This window comes from Patiria miniata, unplaced genomic scaffold (genome assembly GCF_015706575.1).
Source record: "Patiria miniata isolate m_02_andy unplaced genomic scaffold, ASM1570657v1 HiC_scaffold_1, whole genome shotgun sequence".
Lineage (NCBI taxonomy): Eukaryota > Metazoa > Echinodermata > Asteroidea > Valvatida > Asterinidae > Patiria > Patiria miniata.
Window position 1 is genome coordinate 9,683,658 of NW_024037047.1, and position 16,232 is coordinate 9,699,889.

General features: G+C 39.5%; 1 long non-coding RNA gene across 1 annotated transcript; it reads right to left on the reverse strand.

Annotated features, from left to right (window-relative positions):
- Window positions 1–9,753: 9,753 nt before the first annotated feature.
- LOC119722743 lies at window positions 9,754–12,094 on the reverse strand. Its single transcript, XR_005270475.1, has 2 exons — window positions 11,989–12,094; window positions 9,754–10,343 (listed from the first exon to the last, which is right to left on the reverse strand). It is a non-coding gene; the product is annotated as an uncharacterized LOC119722743 (long non-coding RNA).
- Window positions 12,095–16,232: the final 4,138 nt, after the last annotated feature.

Consider the following 16,232-nt stretch of genomic DNA (forward strand, 5'->3'; position numbering starts at 1 on the left):
TCAGCACCAGGCGCCTCGATTTGTCCCCCTGTCCCCCGGACAGTTTCGCGCCTGCGCAATCCCACCACTGTCGTCAAGGTGACATGAATTGTCGATAGTTCTGAAAAGATCGATTCGCTGCGATGAGTTCTTTGTATGCGAACTATATAGTGGGTTGTTTGATGGGGGTAATCCATTCATAAAGCTGCCCCCGCCGACTGATGGATGAGTGTACTTCTCGTTCAGAAGTGTTTGGTGGAGGATCATCCTGATTAGACCGTAATCTTGATGATTAGTCCGCCGTGAAAATCGCTGAAAAGCCAGGCGGATTCATCCAGGATTACATGCTGGGATTTGTTCAGATGCAGATATTTATAAAAAATGAATGTCTTTTATTCATAAATAATAAATAAACAAACAAATAAGACATGGAGGAAACCTAAAACATCATGAACATGAAAGACGAATCAAAATGTCAATGATGCAAGGAACTAGAAATTAATGTTGAAGCAAAACAAATAACGGAAATTAAATCACTGATATACAAAATGGTCTTCAGACTAGACAAATTAATAAACAATTTAATGCAAATCAAATCTGATCGAAAGAATAGAGAGTAAAACAACAGGAAAAGTACAAGAAAAGCATAAACCAGGGAATAACGATTGCTTGGCTAGGTGGCTAGGTCAAGGGAATATTGTTGCTTAGGATGAGCGCTATAGAAATGATACCTTAATCCTGAGAGTCAATCCAAACATGGCTGTATTTTGAGTAGAAGACAACGAAATAAAATAGTAAGAGTTTGCGGTGATTCCAGACCATGTGGCAGAATATCTTCTGAAGACGATACGATATCAGAGCACTGACTGATCGGAACATCGAGTTTCACAACCAACCGGTTCTTTTCAGAACCACACATTGCATCTTCTCAAAGAGATTCTACCACATGCTGTCACGGCAAACTCTCACTAAATTATCGCCTTGCAAAGAGATTTCAAGTCTTACTTGATGATTAAACTAACAAACGCTTTCACTGCAATCCGCCAGATTAGTTGCTTAATTAGTCATGCTTAATTGTTTCGAAATAAAAAAACAAAAGAAAATCAATGGCCAAGTGTAATTATTTTTAATTTGATCGATCGATTCAGTTTTTGTTCCCTTTTGCGCTTCTTAAGCAAACTATCTTTACCACATTATGCCCGAAACCTGAAACCACGCCCCTGGGGGGTGCACCGGTGGATGATTGTGAGTTTCCTAATTGCAAAATAATTCCTATCATACAAAGTATATCATTGTTATCTTAAAACTGGGATGCACAAATTGGGCTCAGTTATGCATCGGCAGAGAACCTTATTTTTCTGTACCCTTCATGAATTTTCAAAGTGATGTTGAAACTCACCCAAAATACAACTAAAGCCTGAATGGAGAACTCAGTGATACGAACAATTAAGTTATGCCTTCGTCGCCGAGATACAAGTCAGCAGAAGACGCCGTTGATGCATTCTGGCTGTACAACACGAAATGGTGACTGACATGGGCGGGGGCAGCCTCCTCTTGGGACAAAATCTGGAGTCGGAGGTCACATTCATAAACTGAATTTTAAACTTTAAATTATTCTCTTTAGTAAAGGCATTTTAAATTTTCTTTTATTGCTAAGAACCCTTTCAATCTTTTTCACTCCCATCCCGCTCCGATATTCTCTTCCCCGCCGACCCTTCTTCTTCTCTTTCTATTCAAAATTCACAAATAAAAGTGATTTTCAATACCCCTTTATCACGTTTTATTTGTGCTTTACGGATCCAATATTTAGCGCCCTCTACTGTTCAAATTAACAGCGCCCTCTATTGAGCCCTTTGGTCGGCGTTGTTAGAAAAACTTAGATCAATAGAGGGCGCTATAATCTTTGTCAATAGAGGGCGCTATTTATCGAACGTGAACCGTACGTCAAAAATTGTGAGTAAAACAAGATTATATTTCGCAAATAAATACTCAATTCTTTGGAAGCATTTAGTTGGAAATGATTGCTATAAGAGTAAGACGTTCTTAACAATCGCGTAAGTTTCGTTTGTTTCTGATCAGTTTTATCTGTGAATTGTCGTTTTGCCATGTTTGCTAATGCTATTCATGGAGTTCTTATTCCTCCATGTGCTATTGTTGATTGCTAAGTAATGCGGGGGGGGGGGGGCGACAATTGAAAGGCGCATAAACGATCAAGTGAAAAAAAGCAGTATTTTTAGACAGGGTGCTTTCCTTTTTATAGCTCCATGCTTAATTAATTTAATGCCTTTTGATGAAAACAAAAATGTGACACAGCACAGGTAGGCTAAACGAACAAAAGGTTGCAACCTGACGCCCCTTTTTTGTTCATATAATCATCTTATTGAAGGTCATTCAGTGCAAAAAATGATGCAGGGGTGTGAAATTTCAGCTTTAAAGCTGATTGCACCTTTTTTTGGTTTTGGATTTCAGAAATTGTACAGAAGTATATGAGATTTCCAAAGTTCAGTTTTTTAACACCTTTTTCAGCTGTTTTCAGTTATTTTTATCAATGGTCACTCACACCCCTGATCAGTGGCGTAGCCGTGGGGGGGGGGGGGGGGGGGGGGGGTGACAGCCACTTCCACATACGTGGGAGTGGCATCAGGTTGCAACATTTTTTCCAGTTAGGGATGTGGGGGAGAAACAAGCCCCCACCCTCAACCCTCCATGCCTGTCCTGACCCCTTGTGCCATCCCTCCTAAAGAACTATGACCAAAACCATTGTGTTGTCCTGCCCCCCATGCTCCAAAAATGAGGCCTTCCCCAAATAAATTCCTCCTTCTGTAAATGGCCCCGAGATACACTACTGAAAAAGAATAGAGATTGTATTTATTCATTTTGGTTTTGAACTTGCTTGGCTTGTTAATAAATGTTCAATGAGGCATCACTGGTGGATCCAGAATCCAGATTTTATGGAAGGAGGGGCCAAAAATCCAAATTGCAAGATTCTTAGTCACTATCAAGTGTATTTGTTCCATTAAAATTTGTTTATGATGTGATTTAATCAGGTTACACTGGGCTGAATCCGGGGTCATTTGATGACTGGGTGACCAGAAGAGCAGCAGAGCAGAGACACAAACAGCAGCAGTGATACCAGGGGCCTCAACCATCATGTACCAGTCACAGCAGAGAGGACGCCCAAGACACAGAACGGAGGCAAGAGGAGAAACGCAACTTCCAAAGGAAACTGGAAGAAGAGCACGTGAGGTATCAGAGGAGACACTCAGAATGACTCCAGCAGAAACTCCTGCCGGATGGTGACCCTCTTGGCGTGAATGGTGCACAGGTTGGTGTCTTCGAAGAGGCCGAAGAGGTAGGATTCACTCGCTGAGCATCTACAACGATGTACCAAGGTGTTGTCATAGCACACAGAGATGATGACCGAGGTGTGACATGTGACATTAGCTGGGAGGATGCTGCGAGGCCGAGGAGGTTTGTACACTCCCAGCAGCTGCTGTGGCATCCGGACGAATTCCTGCAGACTTTTGATCCCACCTTGAATCAAACCGTGTGCAATTCAGACTGTAGTATCTCGCTACCAGTGCAATCACTGTGGCTTGGACCATGGACTGAAACCTTCAGCTTTGTGTTTACCAAGTTCCATTAATCTATTAAATTGGCAGCAATGGGTTTCACTAAAATGTCCATGAAATTCGTTTTGTGCAATATTCTACTCCACTTAAATACACGACAATATTTGACATCCCTTTTTGGTTGATTTCATTCAAAAGTGCACTTTTTAAACATTATTTTAAAATTGTCATGCTTTTCTCAACAACTTGGGGTGCTGTTGCTGTGATGTCATTCCAAAAAGACACTGTTCAGTTTAGGGGTTTTCTGTTCAAATATGAAACCAAAAATCTGCTCATTGAAAACATTTGTGAGAAAATATTGCGCTTACTGCCATGTACTGACACAACAAATCACCAAAGAAAAGAACATTTACAGCAGCAAAATATCTAAAATTCTGGACAGCTTTTTGTGCCGAAATAGCTGTAACATACAGGTTTCTTCCCGAAATGACATCACATTTTTGCTCATAAGTGTGGTGATTTACATTAGCATGAAACCAAAAAGGCATCAATTACCCTGAAAAATGGCACCACGAAATTTGAAAATAGGCTAAATAAGGCCCAAAAAAGAAAATATTCGGTCTCTGGTCAGACCAAAGTTCCGGAATTGACGCGGCGAAGCGGCTTTTTTTTTTTTTTTTTTTTTTGCTTTTTTTTCTTTTCTTCAAGCTTGGATTGTACAGACAAGGTGGGGCACTATTTTGCTTTTTTGGTGTCCTCATGTACATTGGTGTCCTCCATAATTTGCCTTGGTGCTTTCGATCATTTGCCTTGGTGCGATTTCCCATTCCTTGGTACTCTTTGGTAAAAAAAATTGAGGAGGTGCAGAAATAGAGGGCGCTGTTGGAGCTACCGCGGAACATTTTGGGAGAAAAAAAGATCGACGCGCATGATTAAAATCGACGCGCGCGCTGACCAGAGACCGACTTATTATTTTTTTTGGCCTAAGACACAAAGGTGCATTTTTCAAGGACTGCATCACAAACTACTTTGCATGAGCCCTGTAATATGAACTCAACTCAATTATCTCTCACTTGGATGAAGAGTCTGACAACAACCATTGCATTGTTTATCTCCGCTCTGCCAAAATGAGAATCAATCGAGTAGAATTGTGAACTCTGGGACCAGCTTTAGTACTTTGCCTTGTCTTCCTTAAACAGCTCAGCGAATCTTCTAAGTGCTTTGAAGAGCTCCTTGTGCAATTCTAATGACATGTTTAACCCTAACCACCCTAACTCCATCAAAATCCATCCCCCCATTTTGGTGGATGTTGGGGGACTGTGTCCAGAAGCCTGGCGTGAGTAGATTCTGATGGAGTATGATGGATTTGGGCCTAATGGTCTGAAGCAGTGCTAGGGGTATCCGATTGATTTTGCCTAGCTTCCTGTACTGCTATTGTGATAAAAGCCATGTGTAGCAAGTCCATGAATGCCAACACAGTTTTGTATTAGACGCACAGTGATTGATTGATTTTGATGGAATTGGTCCAGTTCCTAGTAAAAGATGTTAGGGTTCAACTATGTGGTTATAATACTGTATTATGAAGTATGTAAAGTTTGGATTTTGAAAACAAAATAAAGTGTTCTTTGACAAGCAAAACATATCTTCAAATGTCAAATCAGAGATGACTTTGTGTGAAGATTTTATATATAAATCTTTTTATATATTTATTTGGGGGGGGGGATGAAATAAATTCTGTCCTTCAAATGTCTGTGCCCAAAATTTCTCTCTTTATCTGATTTTGAGAACACATATTTCACACATACTTAGACAATTTCATGTTAACATTTTTGTTTTTGGACGGGAAAACTTTTAAAAAAAAATATGTATATATAATTTAAAATAAATAAAGTAACATAGCTGGGAATTGAACCCGGGACGCCTGATTGGGAATCCTATGCCGTACCACAAGAGCAAAACCCTTTCTACTTAACTTGGCGTTCTATATAATTATAGCCGTAATATAGGCTTAGTAATATAGGCGGAAGTTCCTCTGGGGGCGACAATAACGGTCGCCCCCAGCCGTACAAGCATTAATATATACCGCTATGGGCGACAATATCGGTCGCCCCCAGCGGTATACCGCTAGGGGCGACAATAATGGTCGCCCCCAGCAATACGCGCGTTAAGATATACCGCTATGGGCGACAATATCGGTCGCCCCCAGCGGTATATCGCTAGGGGCGACAATAATGGTCGCCCCCAGCGGTACGCGCGTTAATATATACCGCTAGGGGCGACAAGAAAGGTCGCCCCTAGCGGAATTTCCTCTGGGGGCGACAATAACGGTCGCCCCCAGCCGTACAAGCGTTAATATAAACCGCTAGGGGCGACAATAATGGTCGCCCCCAGCGGTACGCGCGTTATTATATACCGCTAGAGGCGACAAAGGGCGCCCCCAGCGGTACAAGCGTTATACCGCTAGGGGCGACAATAGTGGTCGCCCCCAGCGCGCGGTACGCGCGTTAATATATACAGCGCCACCATCGATACAAACGGGTAAAACGTTAGTTTGCTTCGAAATCTAAATATTCATTTATTCAAATTAGTGCTGAAAAGGCCAAGCCCTGGGACTGCAAATGCTGAATGAAATGGCGTCTCCAGCTAATACCACACACCACGTGCTTCTTACGCGTATACGCCGGGTACTAGGCTTGTTTACAGGCGTTTTGCCTATCTCCTTGCGAAGCACACGTGCATAGACTAAGCTAACAAAATAAGAACACCGGTTCGACGGATGCAAGGGAGTCTATTTTCTTTGTTAATTTTCTTTGTTGAATCTGGCGTTAACAATAAAATGTTTCCATTGAGGCGAAAGGATTAAACGCCGCTATCTTTTTCCACGCTTGAGTGCATCTGAATGGGTGTTTTTCAAGCGGAAAATTACGTATTACAGCTCTTATACAGCATTTTAACCTACAAAATGATACTTTTTGCAGAGGAAATTGAATACTGAACAAAACTGTAGTTTCAGAATGTAAAAATTCGCCGTATTAAGGAAATCGATGTCGAATTTTTTGGTTGTGCCAAGCAAAAACTTTCCGATCTCCAACGTAGGTGGCGCTATATATATTTCATCGACTGTGCAGTCACTGAGCCAAACAAGTTATACACCCACAAATTAGTTGAGGAGGGACACTGTCTTTTTTATGGAGGGGGAGGGGGGGGGGGAGGGGGAAGGGGTTAAACACCAGATATAATACAGACATCAATTCATAAATTATTTGTTTCTGAAGCAACCATGACCCCATATTGATCAAGAGTCTCACTAGTTATTCAGGATCTACAATATTCTGAATTGGTAATGAGGCCGCGTTTTTTCAAACACCTCTATGATGCACGTGTAGTATAATATGCACGAATACTGCAGTTTGCTTCATAAATAGGCTACATAATTGAATGCACTTAATTTCTATTTTATATATATCCCCCTCATACCCCCCCCCCCCCTGTCCAAACAAAATACAGTTTTGTAACCCCCCCCCCTCCCACTTATCAACTCCGCCATACCGTGATCACGGGTCGCCGGTCCCAAGCCAACCCACATGTTCCCCCTACGCGCGCACAAAACTGATAAAATAACTATCAATAATAATAGTGTTACATTAATTCCCAAACAATATTTCTGTAATGCCAATAGGTCTGTCACGGTACTCTCAATACGTCTGTACCCTTCCCCCCTTCCCCCTAAAGAACCCGCCGACCCCGCCCCTTCCCGAGGAAAAAGTATGCTGTGGCAATTGCCAGTTTGATTTTCTCTGACACACGTGTGAATGAAAAATGTTTAGCGCCACCTACGTTGGAAAGTGGAAAGTTTTTGCTTGGCACAACCAAAAAATTCGACATCGATTTTCTTAATACGGCGAATTTTTGCATTTTGAAACTACAGTTGTATTCAGTATGCAATTTCCTCTGCAAAAAGTATCGTTTTGTGTGTTAAAATGCTGTATAAGAGCTGAATTTCGTGATTTTCCGCTTGAAAAACACCCATTCAGATGCACTCAAGCGTGGAAAAAGATAGCGGCGTTTAATCCTTTCGCCTCAATGGAAACATTTTATTGTTAACGCCAGATTCGACAAAGAAAATTAACAAAGAAAATAGACTCTCTTGCATCCGTCGAACACACGTATTCGTCCATGTCCATTGAGCTACACGTGCACCATAGAAGTACTAGTTCTAAACAGCCTGTGAATAAGACCAGCGCATTAGTGTTGTTGCGAGCTAGCGACGCCAAACAGTGTTTTTCAAAACTCGGCCTCATTGCCAGCTTTAGAATATTTAACGTCGTGCTCTTGCTCATTAAATCCTCAATAAGGGGTCATGTTCAGCTTCAGGACAATTAAATCACCTTAATATGGGACAAACTTAAGAGTTTATTTTCTTGTAGTGTGGAAATAAAAAGATTCCTGAAGATTCTTAAGCCTAATACAGCCGATTGATCGAACCCGGAACGACGCCGAGATTTAAAAAACCCAGCCCATGGTATTTAGCCTTCAGTTTCAGCAATAATTTACATATATGAATATTATTAGCGCCCTCTCTTGACTTGGGATTTTGATTGTGTTCTCATTTTTTGAAAGATAAATATCAAAGTTACTCGTTTCCTTAAATCTCAGTGGTCCAAGAACTGATTAAATTTCTTAGTTCAAGTTGTTCCTGTGTGGATTGGTAAAGCCATGCACGGATGATGTAAAAAAAAAAAGCCCCAAAATGCGCGAAAAATGGGAGAAACAAACAAACAAATTAACTGTCCACATCACTGTTAATCTTTGTGCATTCAATTTGAAGTTTGTTTTTATTCAAATCAATTACTTTTTTCAAATAACAGCATTTAAACAATTAAAATAAATAAAAAGAAAAGCCGATGATTAACTTAGATATTCCTCTTGAAACGAGATAATTTCAGACAAAATCTGTGAAGGATAGGAAGTATACGTCTCAACAGATTTCTGTTTTACAAAATTGTATCTGCACATGCATGTACTGACAATTTAAACCCTCAGATCAGTGACCATGTTTTGTTCAAACTGATCGTTTGCTGTTGATAAATTGGAAGTGGTCTTGGAAAGACTGTTGCATCCTGACGCCACTTCAGCCGTTGGGTACATCATGGAGCTATGTACAAAGTCTATGGAGAGTCAAACATTTTTTTTAAATGTATTTCATTGCAAAACTGCAAATGTTTCTCAGTCCCAGATTCATGTCTTATCATCATTTTGGCAATGACTGACATTAATCGAGATAATATGAAGAAAAAGTTGGCGTCAGGTTGCAGCATTCTTCCAGTCCCATCTGGAATGATTCACACATTTTCTGGATTGGTTAATTAATGATAAGGCAATTCAGTCAAAATTCTGAATGCTGACCTTCAACTTAATGCTTTTAGAATAAAATTAAAAGCTTTGGCCAAATTAGGCCTTTACATAAAAATAATTGTTTTAAATTTAATTTAAAATTACTATGAGCACGTTTATTTCAAACCAACACTAGGTTTTAAGAGAACAATGAACTCTTGTGATTGACTTGTCATTGACTGAAGAACTTGATTGACATGTCTGTAATAGCCAAGCTCACTGTCTCATCTCTCATCAACAAAGCCACAGCAGGAGCGGATCCAGGAATTTTCGCAGGGGGGGGGGGGGGGGGTTCATCAGCAAAAAAATCAGAAAATGTAAACAGGTTTTTTTCTCCGGACACTTGGCCTCCGGAAAATCAATAGGGGGCACTGTTCAAATTCAACGATTATTAACACTAGATTACAGAATGGTGTACCGTATTTTAAACAGGCAGACATTATAACAGTTTAATTTTTGGGGGGTGTCACAGCAGGGGGGGGGGGGCGGTTTCAAGTTATTTTTTAGGAATTTGTATGATCATTTTTTTTGGGGGGGGGGGGGTTTGACCCCCCCCCCCTCTGGATCCGCGCCTGCACAGGTTATGAGAGCTCTCCTTCTTTAGTCTAGTAATTACTCAATCTAAACCTTAACTAAGGGAATAAATATGGCCTTGGCAGGTTTTAACAACAAGTACATTTTAAACCGGCTAAGGGCTGTCGGCTTGGGCCATTATCAGCGACCAGGTTCCTAGCCCGCTTTAAATGTACTTGTTTAATACTGGCCAAGCACATATTTATTCTCATTCATAAATACTCTTTGTTCAGAAAGTCAAAATAAGAACACTACTATAAATTTCCAATGATTTTGTTCAGCACTTCTACCAAATGTTTTGTGAAACATCCCACTAGCTCATTTAATTATGGTATGTGCCTCGTTGCACCTGGATGGCCAAACAGGGAGCGAAGCCAGAATGCAGTGCAGACAGCTGGTCCAGATGTTCAGGATTCCATTCACAGCAGCAAGACTGATCCCAAATCGCACCGCTAAATCCTGCTCTAAGAGTCCAGCCCAACACCGCATAAGAACAGGAAGAACTGGTCAATTGGTTCAAGGTTTTCAGTCTCCATTGGGTCTTTAATGGCAACCCAGGCACCTGTCCTTAGCATTCTGGGTTGTAAGGCCTGGAACGTGTTCATGAATTGCTCATAAGTATCAAAGCTAGTGTAGAACTCCATCATTTCAGGATCTTTGGAGAACCTGGATGTGTCAAACCTCAGAGCTCGTAGCTGTTGATTCTCAGCTGCCAATTGTCGGATGTGAAGCACAGCAGCCTGTAACTGATCACTGGTGGGTGCAGCATAGTCATGATCAGGATGAGCAGCAGGAGAAGCAGTCAAGCTATCAGAATGTCCACACCTGTCCAAATAAATTCAACCAAAATGTCAGATTACAAAAAAGTGAGCATTGCTAGCAAATACATCCAACGGGCTGTCAAATAAAACCTATTTTACATGAGTTTCCAAACAGCTCACAGAGCTGACCATTTATCTGTCCAATTTATCTGTTTCAGTTTTGTCATTACCAAACATAATGTTACTCATCAAGTGATCATTCTCGATTATTCTCGGACGGTAGTGTCAATTATAACGACAGTGATTATATTTCATTTTTTTAGTTGCATTTTCTATGCTTTCAACAAATTTATTTGTTTTCCTATTAATAAATTTTAACTATTCATAAGATGGAATTCTGCATCGGGGTGATGTAAATCAATGTTAGGTTTGCCCTTCACCGACGTATAAACACTGTATACTCAGTGTGTTAACTCCCGAGGAAAGCTGAAAAAATCACTCGGGTGGGACTCGAACCCACGACCTCAGTCCTGCTTTCTAGTGCAGATGTCTTACAACTTGACCACCGAGCTTACGGGATTGGTTGGCTAGTTCAAATCTAATGTACATGCAGCAGCGGGTACCACATGCAACTATTCATAAGATGGAATTTTGCGTTGGGGTGATGTTAATCAAAAGTAGGTTTTTAAGTTTTTAATTATTTATTCCAACAAAAACAATTACGTTTTTTTCTTTTTTGTATGTCTAGTCTGCAACCCTCTGAATAAAAAAAAAAAAGGTTTTTGTTTTGGGGCACAAACAGATCAGCTTTGCCAGCAAACCGACTCCGGGTCTGACATTATCGGTACATTATGCATCATTTTCACTGGGCGACATCAGTTTGTAGCGGGGGTTTATAGTCCCAACAACCGGAGGGACAACTTTATACAACAATTAATTATAACGTCTACATGGGCTAACTTGTCCCAATCCATCTATGCATTATGCCTGTTCGAAAATGTTAATAAAAGATACTGATTGTTGGACGGTAGGAACCATCAGCCTACTACGTCTTTAAAGGCTTATTTTGATACGAGTACCAATTTTGGTAGGAAATACTTAGAATTTTTTTTTTTTGACTCTCCATAGACTTCGTACACGGAAAGATTTCCATATACAAAGTTCACTAATTTTCCTCTGTATTGACTAACAGGCCCCCAGATAGCAATTTAATGTCATCAAAGTCAATTTGAGCAGTGAGAAAATACAACGTTTTCTTAGAAAGCACTTCGAATTTTTCAGTCCAATCTCATAGGGTTTGTACACAGGGTGTTGAGTGAACTTCGTATATGGAAATCTTTCCTTCGTACACAACCAATGAAGTACAGTTCTGGAATTGGCACGCGGTCAGCAAGAACGTGAATGAATATCACTATCAGAATAATATATGGCATGTATGGTGCTACTACAACAAGGAAATTGTCAGGATTTTTCCGTAATGTTGTCTGCATACTTTACGCCGGAAAGAATGCTGCAACCGGCCTGACGTGCGCCACTTCAGCGGTTGTGTACAAAGTCTATGGAGAGTCAAGATTTAAGTCCAACAATAACATAAAATTAAAATTGGAAATGTTTCTCAGTCCAAGATTCATGCCTTATTTTTTGCAGTGACTGTGGCGTCAGGTTGCAACATTCTTTCCTTTACTCCTTCCAGCTAATTAGAGCATTACCTTTTAGAAAACAACTAAGCAGCACATGGAGGAATAAATGGCAGCGCAGCTAGCAGCTCAGACATCAATTTGACATTGGCACAGCTCAATGTTTTGCTGTCTTGTCAATTGTTACCTTTGACCCAGGTCAAAGGTCAACAAGTGCATTAATCAGCTCTCCCGCGCACCGTACCGGTGTTGACCAAAGATCCCAGGCACCCAAAAATAGGGTTTGCTTTTCAGCAGTTTTCCAAATATAAACAAACGGTAATTTGCCCGCCCAAAAGAAAATTATGTGAGTGCTCACCTGCAACAAATTCCTTTTTAAGACTTTATTCACGTCTTAGTTTTTGTGATTTCCCATCTGCTGCTTATTCAGTAATTCATAATGTCGCGTTTTCCTATTCTGTCGTTCTAAGTCATTTGAACAGAACTGAAACGAACAAATTGAGCAGATTACCCTATCTTATTTTTGTTACCGGTACTCCGGTGCAATATTTGGATAATAATATTCATTTTAAATACTGCATTTTGCAACAACCCCTTAAAAAATCCCTGGAAAAAATCGCTCATTTTTATTGAAAAAGAAATAGAAAAGGTTACGCAATTTCAGTTAATTGGATTATGTTATGAATTCACTTATTTGCTTGTTGTCAGATTTCCACAAAGTGCAGCAGGAACAGGTGTAATTGATTGCCCAACACACGGATCACAGGTTGACACACCCCAAGGTCACTTCCTTTCCCTGATTGGTTATATTCCCACCACTCACGCGTCAGCTTACCGCTAATAAAGTCACGTTTGTTACTAACCGCATTCCTATTGGTTAAAAGTCAGGACGTGATGAATAAACATGAGACGGTCAATTACGCAGTATGTCATCAATCACGCCAGCACACACTGTAAAACAATATTGATGAAGACGGTCGATAAAACAATGCGCACGTCTTGACACTGCCAACAGAAATTGTTAAAGAAAAGAAAAAAACATCAAGGATATGATAACCCGGAGCAAATGCTTGTCATTTTTCAGTTGGCGCGCAATCATGGCGCATCTGAACGTGTGGTTTATTTTGCTTCTACTCGCTACAGCAGATCGGGGAAGATATCGACGTAGGAATGGCAGGAGACGAGGGGGCGGAATGGGAACGGTGCAGGGCAGCTCGACCGAGGGGGTAACATCACCCGATGATCCTGAAAGCGATGCAGAAGTTGGGAATGCTACTTGTAGAAATAAACTACCCTCCGGTAAGACACGTATTGAAGATAAAACGGTCGAAACCGGCCTAATTAACAAAATCAGTTCGATTGGGTCGCTCTTCTTTTAAAGCGCAGATCTAAATTGTGGCGCCCAAAACAAAGAAACGAACAGACGTTTTTTAAAGCTGCTCTTGATCTCCGTACCCCATGCTATTGTCGAGTTTTAAACCAGAGAATTATTTTTCTACTTACAGTATGTAATATGTTTCTAACAATACAGGTTTTCAATTTAGGATATAAAATACTTTGCAAATTTCGATTGTTTGTGGCACTACAATATCGCGGACGGAACTTTTTGAGAGTTAAGGGCGATAAGTTAAGTATGTGCAAAAAAAATAAATAATAATAAAACACTTCGGGGGGGGGGGGGGGGAACGCAGACACCCAAAACAGAAAAAGGTAGCTTTTTGTTCGTTAAAAGAAAACTGAAAATTAAAAAGTTGTTTGGATTAAAAAAAAACCTCAACTTTATTTAAGAACAGGAGAGCAACTTTAAAACATTTGTTTTTAACGTCACATAACAAAATTCAATCGGTTTTTGCTTTTCTTTTTGATTGAGGACTTCCTTTTCATATCTACTCCAGGCTTATTTGTACAGCTGAAGGAAAAAAAGTGTTTTCCTTCAGGTTTGTTATTCCTTATATCGCATTTTTCTTTAATACAAAACTTATTATTACTAACAGCTGTAGTCCCATGGATGGTTATTAACTGATTCTACCAATAAATTTCAGGAAACACATGGTTAAATATATACCCAATGACACAGCTCTTTCACAAACTTTTTTTTTCTTCTTTAATTCTACAAAATAATGTCTACATTTCTCACAATCCTTGCCCTTTAAGAGAAGCATTTACAGCTGTTTCCACATAATATTTGCCAAAGTTCTCGATGTACCACTTATATGCAGTCAATTCAGTCCAAACACTCATGGCGTGTTCAACATCATTTCTAGAAATGAAAATCAGTGGAACTAACGTTAGGGGGTTTGGACAGGTGTTGTGGAGGGTAACATGGATGGAGAGAGAGGCATATTTGCAGAGGAGAACCGAGTCAAGAGAGAAACACTCAAGGGGAAATGTCTCCATGGAAACTCAGTATTTATGTCAATTTTGTTAATTCGCTGGTGTTTACTGTGAAACAAAACCTCTCTCTATGCGTGTCTGTGTATCGGCACCTGCCACTTTTATAAAGAGGGAATTAATATAGTCTTTGAAAGATTGTTGATTTGAGGGATGCGCTCTGAAACTACTACAGGGTGTCCTGAAAAAAATGGCGTATGTAAACCCCTCCATTTTTGCTAATTTACAGCCTTTTGTAAATCCAAAGATATGTTTGAATAACGGCAAAGCCAAGAAACCCATTTTGTGCCACTTTCTGTAAAGCAGTCAAATCAGTATAGTCCTAGTCTAAAACCAAATCACTTTACTGTTAGTGATTTTAACATTTTTAAGCAGAGTGTACAATATTTATTTATATTTAATTGAACTCTTTCATTGAAGTTTTAAAGAAGTAAACCTGTCTGTACTATTGAATTGTTTCTACATAAGAACAAAACCCTATATTGTCGTGTGAATGGAATGTTTGTCTTACACCCATAGGGATAATCTTATCAAAAAAGCCATACTGGCACTGTCTGATCTTTGAAGCACTGGCTTCCTAAAAGTGGCATAGAATGTTTTTTTTTGGCTTTGCGGTTATTCAAACATATCTCTGAATTTACAAAAATAATCTTAATTAAACAAACGGTATTCTCAAGCTAAATCTGTAACCTTGAAGATCGTGTAAACATTTGCAAAAATTCCAGTTGTAAATTGGCAAAAATGGCGGGGTTTACATGCACCATTATTTTCAGGACACCCTGTATAACAATTTTAAAAAATGCTTATCTTTAAGCACCATATACAATTTTGCAGAGCGTCTTGATCACAAGAAAGTGTCTCTTCAATCTGTAGACGATTAAATTAGTTTCAATTCTTCGGGGTAGAGTATCCTGATGCTAATTCGTATATTGTTTGGGTACGAAATCTTCCGATATAGCAAATAAAGAAACACTGTTGTTTGGAAGACCAATTGCAGGCCAAACGGGAGTTACGTTTTTGGGGGAGGGTGTTACAACATTTAACTTTCTTTCGTAATGAATTCTAAAATGAACAGTTTAAAACACCTGAAAGTCTAGTCTAATAATATTAAATATTTACAATTATATCAAAAGTACGTAGAAGGGTAATATTTAACAAAAACATAATAAATTTTAGTTTCAAAATCAAAATAAAAAACATCAAGCTGTCAAACTCACTGATGTGAACTATGAAGAACATGAAAATATTCACAAACAATGTTTTTTTCAGAACTAAGCATTACCTTTGAAAAATGTAAATCAATTGGTGAAAATAGAGACAAAACATCATAACAATAAATGCCTGGTAACCCTCGATGGAAGTGGATTGCTCGACACCCCCCTCCTTTTTTTTCCCGAGCTAAGGGCCACCCCCAGTCTCCCACCCACATAATTCACCCCCCATGGATCCAAGGTTAACCATGATTGTTAGTATCGGCAGCCTGGGCCCATTCCAACCACCTGCTACATCAAGTAATTACAGGACCTTATTAGGTGACTGGTTTCACAATACACAGTCAAATATCAATGAATTTTAATATCAGTCTATCCTGCTGGTTGCTTAAGCAGCTTTCACCCCAAACAACACATCACACTTTCAAATTAATATTCTTGGCTAGAATGGGTGATTTTAAACACAACTGGATTTTTAAATCAATACTATACTGACATCATTCTTCATTACGTATATGTTGCCATGATAACTGTGTCAGTTTTTTGGGGTCCTGTATCAGAAAAGATCAATACAAAATAATGATTTATTTAAAGAGTATGCAATTTTTCGTTCATGAAATATATATTAGAAGGTGTTTAACTACGAGGAAATATTTAAGGAAATAGCAACTTCCAATAAAAAGGGAGAGAACCAATGTATCTTTTTTTTTTTTA